This window comes from Triticum aestivum, chromosome 3D (assembly GCF_018294505.1).
Source record: "Triticum aestivum cultivar Chinese Spring chromosome 3D, IWGSC CS RefSeq v2.1, whole genome shotgun sequence".
NCBI classification, from domain to species: Eukaryota; Viridiplantae; Streptophyta; class Magnoliopsida; order Poales; family Poaceae; genus Triticum; species Triticum aestivum.
In genome coordinates, this window is record NC_057802.1 from 41,650,026 (window position 1) to 41,671,143 (window position 21,118).

Below are 21,118 nucleotides of genomic sequence, written 5' to 3' on the forward strand. Positions count from 1 at the left end.
CCCTAGGTTATAACTATTACATGAGGAATTGCATCCGACATAATTAACCATCACTGATCCAATGCCTACAAGCTTTTCACATATTGTGTTTTTCTTATTTACTTTACCGTTGCTACTGTTACAATTACTACAAAACTGCTATCGTTACTTTTGCTACTGTTACCGTTACTATCATACTACTTTGCTACTAAATACTTTGCTGCAGATATTAAGTTATCCAGGTGTGGTTGAATTGACAACTCAACTGCTAATACTTGAGAGTATTCTTTGGCTCCCCTTGTGTCGAATCAATAAATTTGGGTTGAATACTCTACCCTCGAAAACTGTTGCGATCCCCTATACTTCTGGGTCATCAAGACTATTTTCTGTCGCTGTTGCCGGGGAGCATAGCTCTATTCTTTGAGTCACTTGGGATTTATGTCTGCTGGTCACTATGAAGAACTTGAAAGACGAAAGAACTAAGATTTTTCCCTCAACTACGAGGGGAGGTAAGGAACTGCCATCTAGCTCTGCACTAGATTCTCCTTCTGTTTTGAGTAAGCTTGCGACACCTAAACCTGCTACTGCTATGAATTCTGATATGTCGCATGTTATTGATGATGCCACTTCTGCTATGCATGATACTTATGATGAAACTACTTCTATGCTTGATACTGCTGTGCCATTAGGTGAATTTGTTGATGAACAACTTGCTAGGGCTAGAGAGAATGAAATTATTGAAGATAGTGATGATGAAGGTTCTCCCCCTAAGTATGAATTGCCTGTTGTTCCTGAGGGTTATGTTATGGATGAAGAAACTGCTAGAGATTTTCTTGCTTGCAATGATAGATCTGATCTTAAGAAGTTATTAGCTAAACTTAAACAGAAAACTCTGAATGCTAGAATGAAACATGACCCTGCTTCTGCTACTTCACCTATCTTTGTTACTGATAAGGATTATGAATTCTCTGTTGATCCTGAGATAATTACTTTGGTTGAATCTGATCCTTTTTATGGCAATGAATCTGAAACTGTTGTGGCACATCTTACTAAGTTAAATGATATAGCCACCCTGTTCACTAATGATGAGAAATCCCGCTATTATTATATCCTTAAGATATTTCCATTCTCATTAATGGGTTGTGACGCCCTGGATTCAATCATACACTAATCATGCACGCAAATGTGTACGATCAAGATCAAGGACTCACGGGAAGATATCACAACACAACTCTAGACACAAATTAAAATAATACAAGCTTTATATTACAAGCCAGGGGCCTCGAGGGCTCGAATACATAAGCTCGAATACACAAGAGTCAGCGGAAGCAACAATATCTGAGTACAGACATGTGTTTAAACAAGTTTGCCTTAAGAAGGCTAGCACAAAAGCAACATCGATCAAAAAGGCAAGGCCTCCTGCCTGGGAGCCTCCTAACTACTTCTGGTCGTCGACGGTCTCCGCGTAGTAGTAGGCATCGGCGGTGGCATCTGGCTCCTGGGCTCCGACATCTGGTTGCATCAACCGGAAAGAAGAAGAAAGGGGGAAAAGGGGGAGCAAAGCAACCGTGAGTACTCATCGAAAGTACTCGCAAGCAAGGATCTACACTACATATGCAACATTATCAAAGGAAGGCTGTATATGTGGACTGGGCTGCAGAAATGCCAGAATAGAGAGAAGGCCTAGTCCTACCGAAGACTAGCATCTTCTGGAAACCACCATCTTGCAGCATCAGGATGGAGTAGAGTAGCATAACGTAAAGTAGTAGTAGTGTTATCAACCTCGGCCAGAGATCCTTTCTCGACTCCCTGCGAGAAAGCAATCCCAGAGCCATACTATCCAGTTATCATCACAATCTAGTTCTCATCACCATCCAATTCTCATCACAAGTATCCAGTTCTAGTTGTATCGATCAGGATACAACTCCAAGTGTCCGTTACCGTAGGACAGGCTATCGATAGATCTTTTCTTCCCTGCAGGGGTGCACCAACTTACCCACCACGCTCGATTAACTCCGGCCGGACACACTTTCCTGGGTCATGCCCGGCCTCGGCCAAACAATATGCCGCAACCCGACCTAGGCTTAATAGAGAGGCCAGCACGCCGGACTAAACCTATGCCCCCAGGGGTAATTGGCCATCTCCCCGGGAACTCCTACACGTTGCGTGGGCGGCCGGTGAGCAGACCTAGCTACCTCCTTCAACAAGGCAGGCGCTTACGCAGTCCAACCCGGCGCGCGCCGCTCAGTCGCTGACGTCTATTAAGCTTCGGCTGATGCATACGACGCAGAACGCCCATACTATGCCCACGTGATGGTTAGTGCTATCAGGCTAGAGGCCCCTCGGATCAAATATCCAAATCGTAGTGGATTAGGAACGCGCGGTAACAAGCAGAGACTCACGAAAGATGTGACCCCGTTGCCCCGTCTCGAGGACTAGCGGCAAGGGCTAGGAATGCCCAGCCACGCCTCGTAATTATCTCGCGGGCACCCTCCAGGTCAACCCGTCTCCACATCACTCGCAATTAAGCTCGCGCAGGTACCCCTCAGGGCCGACCCGTCTTTAGTAACATGGTTCAGTGTAAAGTCATAGTAACCATAGTAACTGTGTGTCCAAACATCAAGGGAAAACCCGAGGAATCACCCCCGATGAATTCCTCTTGATGTAATCATCAAGGTGAATGTAAGAGGAATCACCCCCGAGGTTCACACTTGAGGGGTTGCACGACAGAGTCATATCGGAAGTGGTTAAGGCGGAATCACCCTCGATGACCACGACCGAATGGCTACACTACAAGGTTAACATCAGAAGTGCTGTAGAGGTCTCACCCTCGGCACTCGATAGTAACCCAGTAGTGTCGAGCAACTAAGGGGAAAGTGATGTGCGGTGCCGGGGCCTGGTCTTCGATCCCGTTGATCGGGTCTTCGATGATGAAGCAGGGGCAACAAGGACAAGGTGGGGGTCACTGATGGATCACTAACCAACCTATACTAAGCAGTTTAGGATAAGCAGGTAGGTAACAATGAGCAGGTTACAAAAACAAGCTATGCATCAGAATAGGAGCAAACAATAACAGTAGCAAAATCTAATGCAAGCATGAGAAAATGGAATGGGCGATATCGGGATGATCAAAGGGGAGGCTTGCCTGGTTGCTCAGACAAGAAGGAGGGGTCGTCGGTGACGTAGTCGATCACAGCGGCATCGGCAGCCGCCACGGGGTCTACCGAAGAGAAGTGGGGGGAGAAACAGTAAATACATAGCAAGCAAGTGCATAACAGGACAACAGGCAAAGCTAGACATGTTCTAACACGGTGCTACACGATACCGGTGAAGGGGGGAGTCAACCGGGAATGTTTTCCTAGTTCCGGACCTGTGTCAGACAGATGACCGGAGAGGAAAAGTTACATGTTCAGATAGTTAGAGGCATCTGACAGGTAAACGGACCGCTTGTTTGGATTCGTCTCATTGTTCTGAGCAATTTTCATATACAAAACTTTTTCATCCGAGTTACGGATTATTTTCTGTGATTTATCAAAGATTTTATACATTTATGAAGTTTCTGGTTTTATTTTAATTCGGGTTGACCAAGTCAATTTGACTGGTCAAAAGGACAGAGGTGGTGGCCCACATGTCATAGGCTATATCTAATCTAATAAATAAATCTAACTTATTTAAAGAGAGTTCCTACCTGTCACTAGTAAAATGTCCGTGTGTTGCTACGGGCCTTTTAAATTTTGTATGTCGAATTCGTATGTATAAAAGAACAGTTTTTGTAATTTTCAGTCTCCTATTTTTAAATTCGCTTCAGGCCATTTTCCGTGACCACCGGATCTGCACAAATCATAGCACTATTTTGTTCTGACTTAAACTTGTAGAGCCCGTTTGACTTAAACCCTGAACAATCTCTGAAATTAGCACTCCGTACTTATCGATTCCGGTCAACCCTAACCTTCTACCGATCTAGGCCAGCTTGGGGCGCTGAGAAATAGGTAATCCTTAGTAGTAGGATCATAACTTCTCTCACTGACTAAGCGAGACCGTCGTACATGTCTGTGCTCTTTAAGTGGGGAGAAGACATACGGCATGAATATCCACGACGTCAAGCATGCTAATCTCTTCCTCCACCATGCCCATAAAAGAGGTAACCACTACTAAGTAACACACTTATTATCTGCGACAGGTTAGTAATGTTGTCCGCATATTTTTGGGTTTGCACGGGCGTGCGATAGAGAGAGTGAGGAAGAAGATGTAGATGACACGTGATCCCGTTCGGGGTTAACCTTTTTCCCACTGTGACAATCTAGTCTAAAGAAGAAATTGATCAGGATTGATAAATACGAGAGCTAATTTTTTCATGAATAAAGAATTCAGGATTCGATTCATACCGCCTAAGTCAAGGTTTTTTTTTCAGCCTTTTCTCTTTGGTTTATTGAGCTCGCTCCCTCCCGTCTGTCCCCCTTGGCTCTGTCTGGCTCGCGTCGGGTCTGAGTTTTTTTCTTTTCGGGTTGTATTGCTCCACACCCGGATCCGTTTCTCCTTTTTTTAGGAATGATCCGTTTTCACCCACATGATTTTCTGAATTGTTTTTTGGATGGTGGTCGGCAGCCCATCCCCTATCAGAAGAGAAGAGAGAGGCGGAGGCGGTGGACGGGGGTCACCACCGTCGGTGAGCAGCGGCAAGGGGTTAGCTGGAGGTCATGGAGCGCGGGAAGCTGCCGCAGCACAACCCTGGGAAGTTGGAGCCTAGCTGTCGTGGAGGAGCAGGGGGGAAGGAGAGAGGGAGGTACTGAGAAGAGGGCGGCGGAGATATTTTGCCAGTCCCGCCACCAGCAAGGTTTCGCCGGTGATGTCGGAACCGTTCGTCGGCGCCGTTCGAGCCGGAGGTACGGCTAGTTATCCCTTTCCCTTCTCTGGAGCTCTGATTTCTAGTTATTTCAGTCATGCAGCTCTGGGTTCATCCCCGCGCACGGCGCGCTCAGATCCCTTAATGTGTGGGGGTTGTTTTTTCATCGCCCTTCAGACTAATTTGATGAGAAATCATAGTAACGTCCGGGTTATTAGTTCAGCAGATATTTTTGTCGAGCTCGATTTCGCGGATACGAAAATTTGGAGGGGGTTTGCCCTCACCATGTTTCCCCTTTGTCCTTCAGATCATGGGCATTTTAGTGACAATGATTGATATGAGTATACTTGTATGTACTTAGGATCCACACACGAAGTGGGTTGGGGCTAGGGTATGGGTGTGTGTTCAGATTATGGGCATTTTTGTGCGCAGGTGTGTGTGTTGGGCAGATGTGCCATTCAGTTTTGTTATTTCTTTGTAAGTAGTTGTTGAGATCTTTGGTAGTAGTTCCTAGTGTTGGATTTTGTTCCAAGTGTTTCCGTGATTTCTGAACAGCCAAGCATCTCTCTCTCAGCCGTTTGTGTTAGGTGTAAGTTTATTCAGTGTTCCTCTCCTACTATGGTTTCGAAATTAAGGTGCAGATTGTGTCTATCACACAACATTTTAGTGATGGGGGTGGGGGTGGGAGGAGAGAGAATCCAGAATTTAGGGAACATCTTCAGTAGCTGTCTTTTTCAGGTTCCAGTAGGTGTCGCTTTCTTCAGTTAACACATAGGGTAGGATAGTTAGCTAGTTTTACCAAGTCATTAATTCCCGAGTAACAATGATCAGCGCGCACCCTGCCAGCGTTTATTTTCTGATTTTTTAAAAGCAATTTCCCAGGGGAAAGTTGCTCATGCATACTCGATAAAAATGGCACTCTCAATCTAACATTTTTTTGCACCGAGGCAGTGGCTGTTGAAGCTTTGTGTCTGCAAAATGGGGGAAACACCCATCCGAGTTTTTCAGTCTTTTCTCTTGTCAGCTATGTGGAGTTTTTCAGTTTGCTTTCATGTTTTACTTTTTCAACAACAGGGTTGTGGATTCTTGGGGGCAGAGATCATCGAGTGGATGCTATGAACCCAACTACGACCCTAATGACAGTCCCCCAAACACTGAGAGTTGTGATGAGAGCATTGCATATAGTGATGAAGAATCTGTATCTAGGAGGAAGAAGTTATTAGAAGATGCTTTATTTGTTTTTTTAGGAAGGAGGTATCCATCTCTCTCTCTCATGCACTTTCTCTTCTTTTCTATTTTTTTCTAGCCCTATGGTATGCACATCTTTCTTTTCTCTCTTTTTTCTTTCCGCTACGGAATTATATGATATAATTATATAAACATCTTTTTCATGTCATCTAACAGGCAATCAAATCACTCGAGATTTTCCAAAATTCTGGAAGAATGTCGACCTTAAAACTGAGGTATTACACTTTTTTTGTCCTCATAGCTGTCTATCTCTATTCTTCTTTTGGTCCTCTTTTTCTCTTCACTTTCATTCTTTTTATGTTAGTTACCCCTGACATTCTACTCATGATTATTGCCTTTTAGCAAAATTAGAGGCAAAAGGTTATGGGGGCAGGGAGGCATGTGTGCAGCGTCTTTTCCACAAAATACTTTGTAGATATCTTGAGGGGTATGCCCAGTGGCCGGAAGGATGTCATCTCAAAATACGGGTTTGAGCCTCTTCTGAAATTTGAGAAAACTGATATCCCATCACGATTTGTCCGCTATATTGTCGAATGTGTAGACACAGTGTCATCTCAAATCATTGTTACTGATGAGAAGATCATTCCTATCTCAAAGGATTCAGTTCCTTGTGTGTTGGGCCTGCTAGACAGTGGTGATTTAGCGACACAAGACAAGGATAGTGGGAGGAACTTCATTTTGTCTCGGTTCAGCTTGACAGAAATGCCAAACATTACTTTCTTTGGAGACATGCTCATATCTTCTGATTTTCACAGCGAGGAAGGCACTTTCATATGCTTCATGGTGATCGCAATGTCGTGCTTCCTTTTTCCATCTTCCAGCGATCAGATTCACATTGAGTTTTTGACCTTGCTTGTTAATCCAAAGCGCACAAGTGGTTTTGATTTCTGTGCGCTTGTGTATGATTGGATACTCACTGGCATCAACAAGTTTGTGATTTCTGGCAGAGTACCTGGCAGGAAACCAGAGGTGTTTTGACTTTTGCTCGTACTGCATCACGGTTAGTCTTGTTTAAGTGTTTTTTCGCATCCGTTTGTTTTTGTTTTGTATGTTATGTGTCTCCTTTTTTCTTTTTCTTTTCTATTGGGGAAGTACAGATGCATTTAACTAAAAGCTATTGGGGAATGCGAAGGTTAAGATAGCTTATACAATTGATAAGAACAGAATGCTCAAGTGTTCCTGGAACTAAACCGGGATTAGTGTCATCAATATAAATTGGGTTTGTATTTGCTAGGCATTTTTTTCATCAATTTCCAGAAGCTAAACTTTAATGCCTGGAATCTACATCAAAATTGAATCAGTTAGTTCCTAATCAGCTAAGCTTAAATTTAGCAGTTCAACTACTGCAATGGACTCTTTAGAGTTCAGATTTTGTATTGTTAAAGGATGTTAGTTAAATATGAAAATAGTCCATGATAGGTTGTCATGTCAATGAAGAGCCCAAGGTCAGAAGAGTAACAAGTTCGGGAGGAGCATGAACTATGCTTGTGGGCGTAGAGATAATATGATAACTATTATATTCAATCCATGGCCAATAACAAGTTATAATAAAAATAAAAAATTAGGTGTCTGTCAACTATAAAATTTATTAAATTGAATTCAGTGCGTAGTGATAATTTTATCGATATCCGGTTCAATCCATGGCCAATAACAAGAAAATCAGTGTCAACTATGAATTGATTAAATTGGCTTCAGTACAATAGATAGAACTTTGGTTTTATATAACAAATCGAGTATCTTAACGAGCGAATGTGAGGAATCTTGTTCTGGGGCGACCGGTCCTTTTGTCGTTCAATCTGCTGTAAGCATGTGCGGTGATGATGGGTAGGAAAAGCGGACCAAGCTATAAATCATTCATAACAAATTGATTAAGTTGCCTCCGGTTCATGGAGAAGACTTGATTTTCTAGGTCATCATAGTAGAGTTAGAGCTCCCAATGATCAGTTGCTGCAGAGCTGAGTTGTACAGTTGGAATTCGGTGCAGAACAGTTAGCTTAGAACTATGGGCCATTGATTTAGGTATAGGATAATAATTTGCATGTCTTCTCTACATGTTTATGTTTATCATGTCCTTTAAAACTGCATGAAGTAATATTATGTCGATAGTTAAGGTTCTGCACTGACTTGCAACACATATAAGTCATAGCTCAAGAACTTTCAGACAGACTGCTAGACATACTGGCAACCAAAGGGTTTAATTGCAACTTGGAAGCACAAAAAATTCTCTAGAGTGCCAGTTTTAAAATCATTACCATGCACAATTGCATGTCATTATTCAATACTGTACACAAATATAACTTGTGGCTAATGAGTCAGAAATCGAATTGAACTAAAAAATGCATATGCCTAGGAATTAATTAATGGTTCAATGTTTATATAACTTTATGTGCAAGTACATATGTATAACTTTCATTTCATAATCACCTCCATAGAGGACTAATAGAATAGCAATCTACAACTGAATTCTGCAAAGCATGATTAAGTAACTGGCAAATATAGGCTGGACACATGAAAACTTCAGTAACAGACATGGTGATTCATTAGAGATATGCATATGGGCAAGGCATTGCAATGCATTCAGCGTATGGGGTCTTCCGCTTAGCTGCGAGGTCTGCGTTTCGCTGAGCCCGCAATGCCTTCCTCTCATCTAGTGGTATGCTCTGCCTGCGTGCTCTTCGACGGGCGTCCATCTCTTGCCTCTGCTCAACTGGTATATTTTTACTCGCTGCCCTTCTACGGGCGTTCATCTCTTGCCTCTCCTTTGTTGTCAGATTTTGTCTGGCAGCGCTTTGGCTCGAATTCCTATCTTCAATAGTTCTATTTTGTCTAGATGCTCTTCGACGCGCATTCATTTCTTCTCTTTGCTCGGGTGTTAGGCTATCTCGCCTTGCATTGGAAGCAATATCTTCAGCACCACTCGGTGTTCCTTGAGGTGTTGTAGGATTTTCTGCATGCCCAGTGTGTAATTTGGTAAATCCATGACCCACATTTGAAGCAATATACCCAGCACATGGTTAGACTTAATAAATCTAGATCTATAGATGACCATACTTCAATGGTAAAAACATCGTGTGAAAGGGTAAATACCATTTGAAGTTCCCACATGCTCCCCTGGCTCCAATGCTATCATGGTACTGGCTGTAGGAACCATTGTAGCTAATTGGGTGGACGGTTCACATATGAACATTCCATATGACTGTTCCACAACAAAATTTAAGATTACAAGATGGTCACCTTCAAATCATCAATTAAGACATTATGTCTACACATTGTTAGAAAATACACATCTCTTTTTCCCTTATCCTCCGACATCTTATAAGAAAATGTTGCATGTATAATGATTAATGACCTTTGAACCTTCAGCACCGTGGTTGGGCAAAATACAATACTGTAGTAATAAATGGTGCAGGGATAGTGATTAAGTCCCTTTGAAACTTCAACAACATGGTTCATAAACAAAGAAAAATAAATAATAATTACCTACATACGTAGTTTCTCCTCTAGTTGCTAAAAAAACGTAGTTTCTCCTCCATGCACACATTATTGTCTTCTCCAGACATCTAAATTTTAATGAATTTCTACAAGTTTGCTTGGTGAGGTTGCATTTCTTATTGCCCAAGTTGAAAGTTCCTGGAGAACAGACCCTCGTTGTTCTTGGGAAGAACGAGAGAAGCACGGCCCACCAGCGGTGGATATGCATGTGACTTGTGTAATTACAACCTATCTGGCCTATGAATTGCAGAAATTATGAAAATCGTTTTGTGAGAACTAAATAAATTGATAATGCATATATCAGGACTATGAAGATTCACAAGAAAGATGGCACCACATCGGAGAAATAGATGGCTTTGTCAAAAGGTGAACTCACCTCCAGGTGATGAAAGCGAGGTTGACATGTTGATGACCTCATGTGACCTCCATGGTGACCATGTGTGATCTCCAGCGTGATCTCCCAGCTATGTATCGCCTGTGCTTGATGGTGAGTACTTGAGGCAGGGGTGTTCATGAATGACCAATCCTGTAATAGAAGCTGTTTAAATACGTACTCCTACCAAATATGGTGGAGATGTTTGAAGGCGTTATCAATCTTGTCGGTGCTTTCCTTATCTTGTGCCTGATGTTTAGTATGTAACAATTAGGGTAATTATTGTTAGGATTCTACGGTTTTTTCCATGTATAGTATTTTTGCACTTACGAGGGTGGGAGGAAGGCTAATTATGTTTAGTACGTAATCAGGGTGCGAGGGTGGGACGAAAGCTACGAGGGTGCTGATTTTTTCGGTTTGTTTCCATATTAACATTAGGAACCTTTGGGTTTGTTTCCATATTAATATTAGGAATCTTTGGGTTTGTTTCCATGTATGACTTTGACGCTGGGAGTAGAGACGCGTGCGATTGGTTTAGGGTTTTTTTTCGCTGGTTAATTTTTGCCGGTTTTTTTTTCGCTAGTTTATTTTCGTAGATTTTTTTCGTTCGTTTGTCTTGGGTGCGACCGGAGGTTAGGCGTGTGGGGGTGGGTGGGGGACTCGGCAGGAGGTTTTTCTTGGTTCTACACGGCTCAGCGTTAGGTGGGAGCAGGTACCAAAAAAACCTATGGTAGGTGGGACGAAAATAAACCCGGAACGGAGACTACCAACTGTGACATTAGGAGTAGAGAATATGACTAGTAGCTAACCTAACTAGTGATTAACACTAAACTAATTGGACAAGGCCATCCTGACATGTAGTGGTTGTGCCACGGCCAGCACACATCGGAGAACCAAGGCGGCCATGGTCACTAGCAGCAGCAACCAACAACGTAGTAGCAGGAAGATAGAGCAGCAGTAAGCAGCACTAGAAGAGCAGCGACAGGAGGATAGAGCAGCAGCATAGCAAGCACTAGCAGCAGAGCATCAGCGAGCAACGGCAAGAGCAGCAAGCAGAGCATCAACAGTAGTGCAATAGCAGGAGTAGCAACGCAGCGGCAATAGCAAGGGCAACAGCAGTGACGAGGCAAGCAGCAACGCAGCAGGCGAGCAGCACGACAGTAGGGCAGCAGCTACGCGCGGGGCACGGCCCGGGCGTGCGTGACCACGCAGCACGCGCCGGCGGGCGCGGCCGGGGCGGCTGGGAGCTCGCAACGAGCGCGTCCAACCTGAGACAGGGGATCGCCGGTAGGCACGGCGCGAGCGAGTGCGCGAGCGCAGCCATGTGTGAACGGTCGAGTGCGTGCGTGGACAGGACGAACTCCCATCTATGGCGGCTGAAGCACGGGGCGACTAAACGGCAGGCACGGGAGCAGCGGCTAACGGAGTGGATCGAGGGGGCAAAGCAGGGGTGGTGGAGGAGGAGCTCACGGTGGGGTTCGTGGACATGGCCGAAGGCGCGGAGGTGGCCGGACGCTTCGCGCTCGTCGACGAGATGCGGCGGCCGTGGCGGAGAAGACGGGCGATGGCGAGCTTCCGAGGCGCCACTACTCGAATCGAAGCAATTAGACGAAGGAGTCGTCCATGCTGAAGCTCCTGGACATCCTCCCGAGCGCCGGGGAGGCCAATGGCCGCGAGGACAATGATGGCGCGGCAACAACGGCTCGGGCGCGATCTAGACGGAGAAGAGGAGGGCGAGCGAGAGGGATATGGTGTGCTAGGGTTTGTCTACCGCGACGGGGGATCTTATCCTACTCAGGGGTGTCGGCGGATGATCGACACGGCGACATCCGCGGCCATGGAGGCGTGGATGTGCGCCATGGCGCGCCCCTGCCTCCTCCTCTGCACTGTATAGGAAGGGAAAAGCCTCAAGGTGGGCTGGCCCATGTATTGTAGCACTCTCAGCCCACGCACCCGGTAGGATTTAGTATTTTCACTTTTCTTTTCTATTTTCTTTTCTAGCCTCTATTTTGCATCTAGTTGGAGTACTAAATGAATTTTTCCAGGGGTGGAACTTGGTACATAATTCCATTGCAGTATTTTGGTCTTGTACAACAAGTCTCCAAGCATTTTGGAGTTGCTTAAGCATTTTTAGAGATTGAAAAGGTCGGTTAAAATGGCTGTTGGTCCACTGTTTATTTTCTAGGGGCATTTTAACAACTTAAATAATGTTGGTTTTAACATGACAAAGATCAGGGGGATTTATACTAAAATGCGAACATTTTAGTATTATAGTTTGGAGAAACAATATTTTGACTTGTCTTTTAATTTGAATTTGAGGTCGGTTTGGGACAAGGTGATGATTAGCAAAATTTAATTATGACGGCGTGGCACCATTAGCAGGAGTCGGCTGTAGCTTGACACCCGGGATGTTACATGGGTGATGCTAAAACTTGGTTTAATTCTCTTGATCCTGGTTGTGTGCGTTGTCCTCAGGATATGATTTATTACTTCTTGGCTAAATATTTCCTTGCTCATAAGAAACAAGCTGCTTTGAGGGAAATATATAATTTTGTGCAAATTGAAGAAGAGAGTCTCCCACAAGCTTGGGGGAGGCTTCTCTAATTACTTAATGCGTTGCCTGATCATCCTCTTAAGAAAAATGAAATACTTGATATCTTTTATAATGGACTAACCGATGCTTCCAAGGACCACTTGGATAGTTGTGTTGGTTGTGTTTTCAGGGAAAGAACAGTCGATCAAGCTGAATTGCTATTGAATAATATGTTGACTAATGAAAATAATTGGACTCTTCCCGAGCCGATTCCTGAGCCAATTGAGCCAAAACCTGAACCTATTCTTAAACCAACTCCGAAGAAGAGGGGTGTTCTATTTCTCAGTCCTGAAGATATGCAAGAGGTAAAGAAATCTATGAAAGAAAAAGGTATTAAAGCTGAAGATGTTAAGAATTTACCTCCTGTTGAAGAAATACATGGTCTTAATCTACCACCTATTGAAGAAACACATTGTCTTGATAACCCGACACAGGTAGTAAAGGTAAATTCTCTCTATAGATATGATAAAGTTGAAATCCCGTCTACTAAGTTCCCTAGCCAATGTTTGGATGAATTTGATGACTTTATGGCTAGACAAGAAAGTTTTAATGCTTATGTTGGTAGAGAATTAAAGAATAATGCTTTCATGATTGGACGCTTGAGTGATTATATGGCTAGAGTTAAAGGTGAACTTAAACTCATTAGTAAATATGCTTCTATGGTTACCACTCAAGCAGAACAAGTACTTAAAGCTCAAAGTGATTTGCTCAATGAATTAAATAATAAACATGATTTTGTTGTTAGAGTGGCTACTAGAACTGGTAAAATGACTCAGGAACCTTTGTATCCTGAAGGCCACCCTAAGAGAATTGAGCAAGATTCTCAGAGGAATAATTTAGATGCACCTAGTCCTTCTAAAAAGAAGAAAAAGAAAAATGATAGGGTTTTGCATGCTTCTAGTGAACCTATTGTAGACACACCTGAGAATCCTAATGATATTTCTATTTCTGATGCTGAAACACAATCAGGTGATGAACATGAACCTAGTGATAATGTTAATGATAATGTTCATGTTGATGCTCAACCTAGCAATAATAATGATGTAGAGATTGAACCTGTCGTTGATCTTGATAACCCAGAATCAAAGAATCGACGTTATGATAAGAGAGACTTTGTTGCTAGGAAGCACGGTAAAGAAAGAGAACCATGGGTTCAGAAACCCATGCCTTTTCCTCCTAAGCCATCCAAGAAAAAGGATGATGAGGATTTTGAGCGCTTTGCTGAAATGATTAGACCTATCTTCTTACGTATGCGCTTAACTGATATGCTTAAAGTAAATCCTTATGCTAAATATATGAAGGATATTATTACAAATAAAAGAAAGATACCGGAAGCTGAAATTTCCATCATGCTTGCTAATTACACTTTTAAAGGTGGAGTACCAAAGAAACTTGGAGATCCAGGGGTACCAACTATACCATGCTCCATTAAAAGAAACTATGTTAAAACTGCTTTATGTGATCTTGGAGCCGGTGTTAGTGTTATGCCTCTCTCTTTATATCGTAGACTTGAATTGAATAAGTTGACACCTACTGAAATATCTTTGCAAATGGCTGATAAATCAACTGCTATACATGTCGGTATTTGTGAGGATGTGCCTGTTGTGGTTGCAAATGTCACTATCTTAACGGACTTTGTTATTCTTGATATTCCCGAGGACGATAGTATGTCTATTATCCTTGGTAGACCCTTTTTGAATACTGCAGGGGCTGTTATTGATTGCAACAAAGGCAATGTCACTTTTCATGTTAATGGTAATGAGCATACGGTACATTTTCGGAGGAAACAACCTCAAGTTCGTAGCATCAATTCTATTGGAAAGTCCAACTATTATTATTGGAGGTTTTGAATTTTCTCTTCCTATTGTTAAGAAGAAATATGATATTCTTATTAATTGGGGATGTTCATATCCCCGTTGAGGTAACCTAGTGTTATTCGAAATTTCTCCAGTTCCATGTTATTCAAAATGATTTTGTTAGCAAGACTTGATCAACCTTGTTAGTGGATTCCTTTTGATGATCATGAGATGGATGAAACTAGAAGGCACAACCTTTTGTACCCTTTTCTTACTTTTTGTTATTTAGAATAAATAAAGCAAAAATAGTATTATCTGTCTGTTTTTCGAATTATCCATGCAATAAAAAATACCCCGAAAATAAAAGTTCTTCAAATGCCCTGCCAATTTAGTATGATTTTTTTTCCGGAATATTGAATATTTGGCACTGAGAACACAGCAGGGGGAGCTGGCACCTGGCCACGAGGGTCCAGGGCGCGCCCCACTGCCTCGTGGGCCCATGGTGGCCCCCCTCCACTTATTCCTGCACCCACACACTTCATCTTCCTCCCAAAAAAATCACCATCCAGCCCAAGCACGAGTTCTAGCTCATTTTGCTGTAATTTTTGATCTCCTTGCTCAAAGCTCCATTCACAAAACTGCTTTGGGAGATTGTTCCTTGGTATGTGACTCCTCCAATGGTCCAATTAGTTTTTGTTCTAGTGCTTTATTCATTGCAAATTTTTGCTGCCTAGATGACCCTGTTCTTGAGCTTGCATGTCAAATTTATATGGTCCCTAGTAATTCTAATGCATGATATAGGCTCTAGGCACTTGTGGGAGTAGTTGCTATCAATCTTGTCTAGTTTGATTCACTTTTATTTTGAGTTACTAAAAATTTCAGAAATTTTCAGAAAATGATGAAGAGATTTTTTAGGGGCTCTTCTAGCCAAGGCTCCAAGGATAAACAAGCTAAGGAGAAATAAAAGGCCAAGTATAATCTTCCTCGCGTAGCGGAAGTAAGGCCGTGTGAGTGGCCATGTGATAATTTCTTAAGAGCAGCTGGGATTTGTGATGACTTTTATTCATTGGTTGATAATGCGGGCCTAACCAACTTCCTCCACGACCGGATTGAACAGTATCTCTTACTCACCAATACTTTCGTGCAAAACATCTACTATTATCCTAAGAAATCACCTCCTTCAGTAGCTTTTCATTTATAGGATGAGGCTAGGGAGATGTCATTACGTAATTTTTGCACGGTTTGCAAAATACCCTTCGAGGGCAGCTTAGAGGAACCACATCGTAAAGATGTGGATGGTTTTATTGATACTATTACTGTAGGGGAATCGAGGAAGGTTTCCGATGCGAGAATTACTAGCATACATTTTCCTGTTTTACGCTACTTTGCCATATTTGCTAGTCGATGCCTAATTGGTCGCGGAAACTGTAGAAACCTCATTGTCCCTGATATCATTATTTTGTTCCATGCCTTATTTTGTGACAACTCTTTTAGTATGGGTGCCGTTATTGCTAAACGATTAAGTCTGAACCGTACAAAGGGCCCTATCTTTGGAGGTGTCTATGCTACGCGCCTTGCTAAACATTTTAACATACCTATTAGGCGTTATGAGAAAGAAGAAAAGTTGCTACCTTCTGTTTTTCTAGATTATAAGAGCATGGTAGCACATGAGTTTATAGTTAGCAATGATGATAAGATGCTTCTGTATAATTTGAGATTTAATAAGAAACACAATGAGATTATTATCTTGCCTGTGCCCTCTTTGTTTGATTTAACTGCAGGCCCTTAATTATCTCGTCTTACCGGAGGCTGTCTACGCGCTCCGTGGCCAGACATCAACTCCAGAGCCTGAGCCAGAACCACAACTTGATCCTTATCGTCCATCATCTTATCAGTGGGATCCGGAGGAGATCGCCAGCCAGTGGCAATATGATGACACTCCTCAGTACACTGGAGAGAGTAGCTATGATCCATGGGCATAGACCAACTTAGGCCAAAAGCCTAAGCTTGGGGGAGTACGTATCTCTCACCGACATTACATTCATGTTCACACACTTATTCTAGTTGTCGGTGCTCATACTTTTTCATTGTACCATCCATGCTAGTTTAATTTCTTTTTTCTAGCTTTCTTCTTGTGTGTTTAATAAACCTTAAGAAAAACCAAAACAAAAAAATTAGTTAGTTTAATTTCCATGCTTGTAGTAATAATTAAAATGAAAACCCAAAAATATTTCTCGTTCTTCTTTTGCTTGTTGGGAGCTTTCCCCTGTAAATAGTTTTATTTTATTTTCTTTCCTTTGGGGGTCGAGAGGAGAAGACCATAATGAAAATGTTTAGTGGCCCTAATATGCATGATTGTTGATTTAACCAAGAGCCCATATTACCTTGTCTTCTCCCTTGAGTTGAATGCTTGCAGATTCCAGCTTGGTCCAATGCACGTGCACTATTATTATTATACACACCGTTCGGTCGTGCAAGTGAAAGGCAATAATGATGAAATATGATGGACTGATTGAGATGAGAGAAGCTGGTATGAACTCGACCTCTCTTGTTTTTGTAAATATGGTTAGTTCATCGTTCCTGATTCAGCCTATTATGAATAAACATGTTTGCAATGACAATTAGAGATTATAGTTGCTTATGCCATGCTTAATTAGCTAGGAGCTTATAATGGTTTACATTGTGTGCCAACATGCTATTAAAATGGTTGTGATGTGGTATGATAGGGTGGTATCCTACTTTGAATGATTCGAGTGACTCGACTTGGCACATGTTCACGCATGTAGTTGAAACAAATCAACATAACCTTCACGATATTTATGTTCATGGTGGATTATATCCTACTCATGCTTGCACTCAATGTTGATTAATTTTAATGCATGTTTATGACTGTTGTCGCTCTCTCAGTTGGTCGCTTCCTGGTCTTCTGCTAGCCTTCACTTGTACTAAGCGGGAATACTGCTTGTGCATCCAAACTCCATAAACCCCAAAGTTATTTCATATGAGTCCACCATACCTTCCCATATGTGGTATCTACCTGCCGTTCCAAGTAAATTTTTAAGTGCCAAACTCCAAACCTTCAAATGAAATTATGTTTTGTATGCTCGAGCAGCTCATGTATCAACTAGGGCTGTCTGTATCTTCCATGCTAGGTGGGTTATTCTCAAGAGGAGTGGACTCCGCTCCTCATTCACAAGAAAATGGCTGGTAACCGGGATGCCCAGTCCCATGCTTTATGCAAATCAAATCAAAATAATTGCAAACAAAACTCCCCCAGGATTGTTGTTAGTTGGACGGTACTAGTTGTTTTGGATCAGCTGTGGAGTGTGCTTGTTGGTGGTGGGGGAGTATAAACTTTACCATTATGTTTGGGAACCGCCTATAATGTGTGTAGCATGGAAGATATCGAGATCTCAAAGTTGTTATGTTGACAGTGAAAGTATACCGCTCAAAATGTTATTCATCTCTATTTTAAAATCGAGCTCTGGCACCTCTACAAATCCCTGCTTCCCTCTGCGAAGGGCCTATCTATTTACTTTTATGTTGAGTCATCACCCTCTTATTAAAAAGCACCCGCTGGAGAGCACCGCTGTCATTTGCATGCATTATTATTAGTTTATATTGGGTATGACTTGACTGGATCTCTTTTACCATGAATTACAATGTTTAGTCAGTCCTTGATCTTTAAAGGTGCTCTGCATTTATGTTTTGCTGTCTCAGAAAGGGCTAGCGAGATACCATCTTGTCATATCATATTATGATTGTTTTGAGAAAGTGTTGTCATCTGAGATTTATTATTATTGCTCGCTAGTTGGTTATGCTATTGATATGAGTAAACATGAGACCTAAGTGTTATTGTGAATATGGTTAGTTCATAATCTTTGCTGAAAACTTGAATGCTGGCTTTACATATTTACAACAACAAGAGCACACCGAGTTTGTAAAAGTTTTTCTTTATCATTTTCAGTTTATCAACTGAATTGCTTGAGGACAAGCAAAGGTTTAAGCTTGGGGGAGTTGATACGTCTCCAACGTATCTACTTTTCCAAACACTTTTGCCCTTGTTTTGGACTCTTGTTGCATGATTTGAATGAAACTAACCCGGACTGACGCTATTTTTAGCAGAATTGCCATGGTGTTATCTTTGTGCAGAAACAAAAGTTCTCGGAATGACCTGAAAATCCACGGGGATTATTTTTGGAAAATATAAAAAATACTGGCGAAAGAATCAAGGCCACGGGGCCCACACCCTGTCCACGAGGGTGGGGGGCGCGCCCCCTCCCCCTGGGCGCGCCCCCTGCCTCGTGGGCCCCCTGGATGTCCACCGACCTCAACTCCAACTCTATATATTTGCTTTCGCAGAGAAAAAATCAGAGAGAAAGTTTCATCGCGTTTTACGTTACGGAGCCGCCGCCAAGCCGTAATCTCTCTCGGGAGGGCTGATCTGGAGTCCATTCGGGGCTTCGGAGAGGGGGATTCGTCGCCGTCGTCATCATCAACCATCCTCCATCACCAATTTCATGATGCTCACTGCCGTGCGTGAGTAATTCCATCGTAGGCTTGTGAGTAATTCCATCGTAGGCTTGCTGGACGGTGATGGGTTGGATGAGATTTACAATGTAATCAAGTTAGGTTTGATAGGGTTTGATCCCTAGTATCCACTATGTTCTGAGATTGATGTTGCTATGACTTTGCTATGCTTAATGCTTGTCACTAGGGCCTGAGTGCCATGATTTCAGATCTGAACCTATTATGTTTTCATGAATATATGTGAGTTCTTGATCCTATCTTGCAAGTCTATAGTCACCTATTATGTGTTATGATCCGACAACCCCGAAGTGACAATAATCGGGATACTTCTCGGTGATGACCGTAGTTTGAGGAGTTCATGTATTCACTAAGTGCTAATTCTTTGGTCCGGTACTCTATTAAAAGGAGGCCTTAATATCCCTTAGCTTCCATTAGGACTCCGCTGCCACGGGAGGGTAGGACAAAAGATGTCATGCAAGTTCTTTTCCATAAGCACGTATGACTATATTCGGAATACATGCCTACATTACATTGATGAATTGGAGCTAGTTCTGTGTCACCCTAGATTATAACTATTACATGAGGAATTGCATCCGACATAATTATCCATCACTAATCCAATGCCTACGAGCTTTTCACATATTGTGCTTTGCTTATTTACTTTACCGTTGCTACTGTTACAATTACTACAAAACTGCTATCGTTACTTTTGCTACTGTTACCATTACTATCATACTACTTTGCTACTAAATACTTTGCTGCAGATATTAAGTTATCCAGGTGTGGTTTAATTGACAACTCAACTGCTAATACTTGAGAGTATTCTTTGGCTCCCCTTGTGTCGAATCAATAAATTTGGGTTGAATACTCTACCCTCGAAAACTGTTGCGATCCCCTATACTTGTGGGTCATCAATGCTAGGCTCATCAAGTTTAACCCAAGTATTCTGCACGTGCAAAACTGGCTTGCACCCGTTGTATGTGAACGTAGAGCTTATCACATCCGATTATCACGTGGTGTCTCGGCACGACGAACTGTAGCAACGGTGCATACTCAGGGAGAACACTTATACCTTGAAATTTAGTTAAGGGGTCATCTTATAATGCTACCGCCGTACTAAGCAAAATAAGATGCATAAAAGATAAACATCGCATGCAATCAAAATATGTGACATGATATGGCCATCATCATCTTGTGCCTTTGATCTCCATCTCCAAAGCACCGTCATGATCTCCATCGTCACCGGCTTGACACCTTGATCTCCATCGTAGCGTTGTTGTCGTCTCGCCAACTATTGCTTCTACAACTATCGCTACCGCATAATGATAAAGTAAAGCAATTACATGGCGATTGCATTTCATACAATAAAGCGACAACCATAAGGCTCCTGCCAGTTGCCGATAACTTTTAAAGAGCATGATCATCTCATACAATAACTTATATCACATCATGTATTGACCATATCACATCACAACGTGCCCTACAAAAACAAGTTAGACGTCCTCTACTTTGTTCTTGCAAGTTTTACGTGGCTGCTACGGGCTTCTAGCAAGAACCGTTCTTACCTATGCATCCAAACCACAACGATTTTTCATCAAGTGTGCTGTTTTAACCTTCAACAAGGATCGCCCGTAGTCAAATTCGATTCAACTAAAGTTGGAGAAACAGACACCTGTCAGCCACCTGTGTGCAAAAGCACATCGGTAGAACCGGTCTCATGAACGTGGTCATGTAATGTTGGTCCAGGCCGCTTCATCCAATAATACCGCCGAATCAAAATAAGACGTTGGTGGTAAGCAGTATGACTATTATCGCCCACAACTCTTTGTGTTCTACTCGTGCATATCAACTACGCATAGACCTGATGACCCACAAGTAAAGGGGATCTATCGTAGTCCTTTCGATAAGTAAGAGTGTCGAACCCAACGAGGAGCAGAAGGAAATGACAAGCGGTTTTCAGTAAGGTTTTCTCTGCAAGCACTGAAATTGTAGGTGATAGATAGTTTTGTGTTAAGATAATTCGTAACGGGTAACAAGCAATAAAAGTAAATAAGGTGCAGCAAGGTGGCCCAATCCTTTTTGTAGCAAAGGACAAGCCTGTACAATTTCTTATAATGAGAAAAGCGCTCCCGAGGACACATGGGAATTATCGTCAAGCCAGTTTCATCACGGTCATATGATTCGCGTTCGGTACTTTGATAATTTGATATGTGGGTGGACCGGTGCTTGGGTACTGCCCTTACTTGGACAAGCATCCCACTTAT

General features: G+C 42.5%; 1 long non-coding RNA gene across 2 annotated transcripts; it reads left to right on the forward strand.

Annotated features, from left to right (window-relative positions):
* The first annotated feature begins 4,570 nt into the window (after window positions 1-4,570).
* LOC123077206 (uncharacterized) lies at window positions 4,571-10,243 on the forward strand. Of its 2 annotated transcripts, none has more exons than XR_006436478.1 (4): window positions 4,571-4,862; window positions 5,897-6,076; window positions 6,227-9,779; window positions 9,867-10,243. It is a non-coding gene; the product is annotated as an uncharacterized lncRNA (long non-coding RNA). The 2 variants fall into 2 exon arrangements; XR_006436477.1 differs by having other exon boundaries at window positions 4,576-4,862; window positions 6,227-7,070.
* The last annotated feature ends 10,875 nt before the right edge of the window (window positions 10,244-21,118 follow it).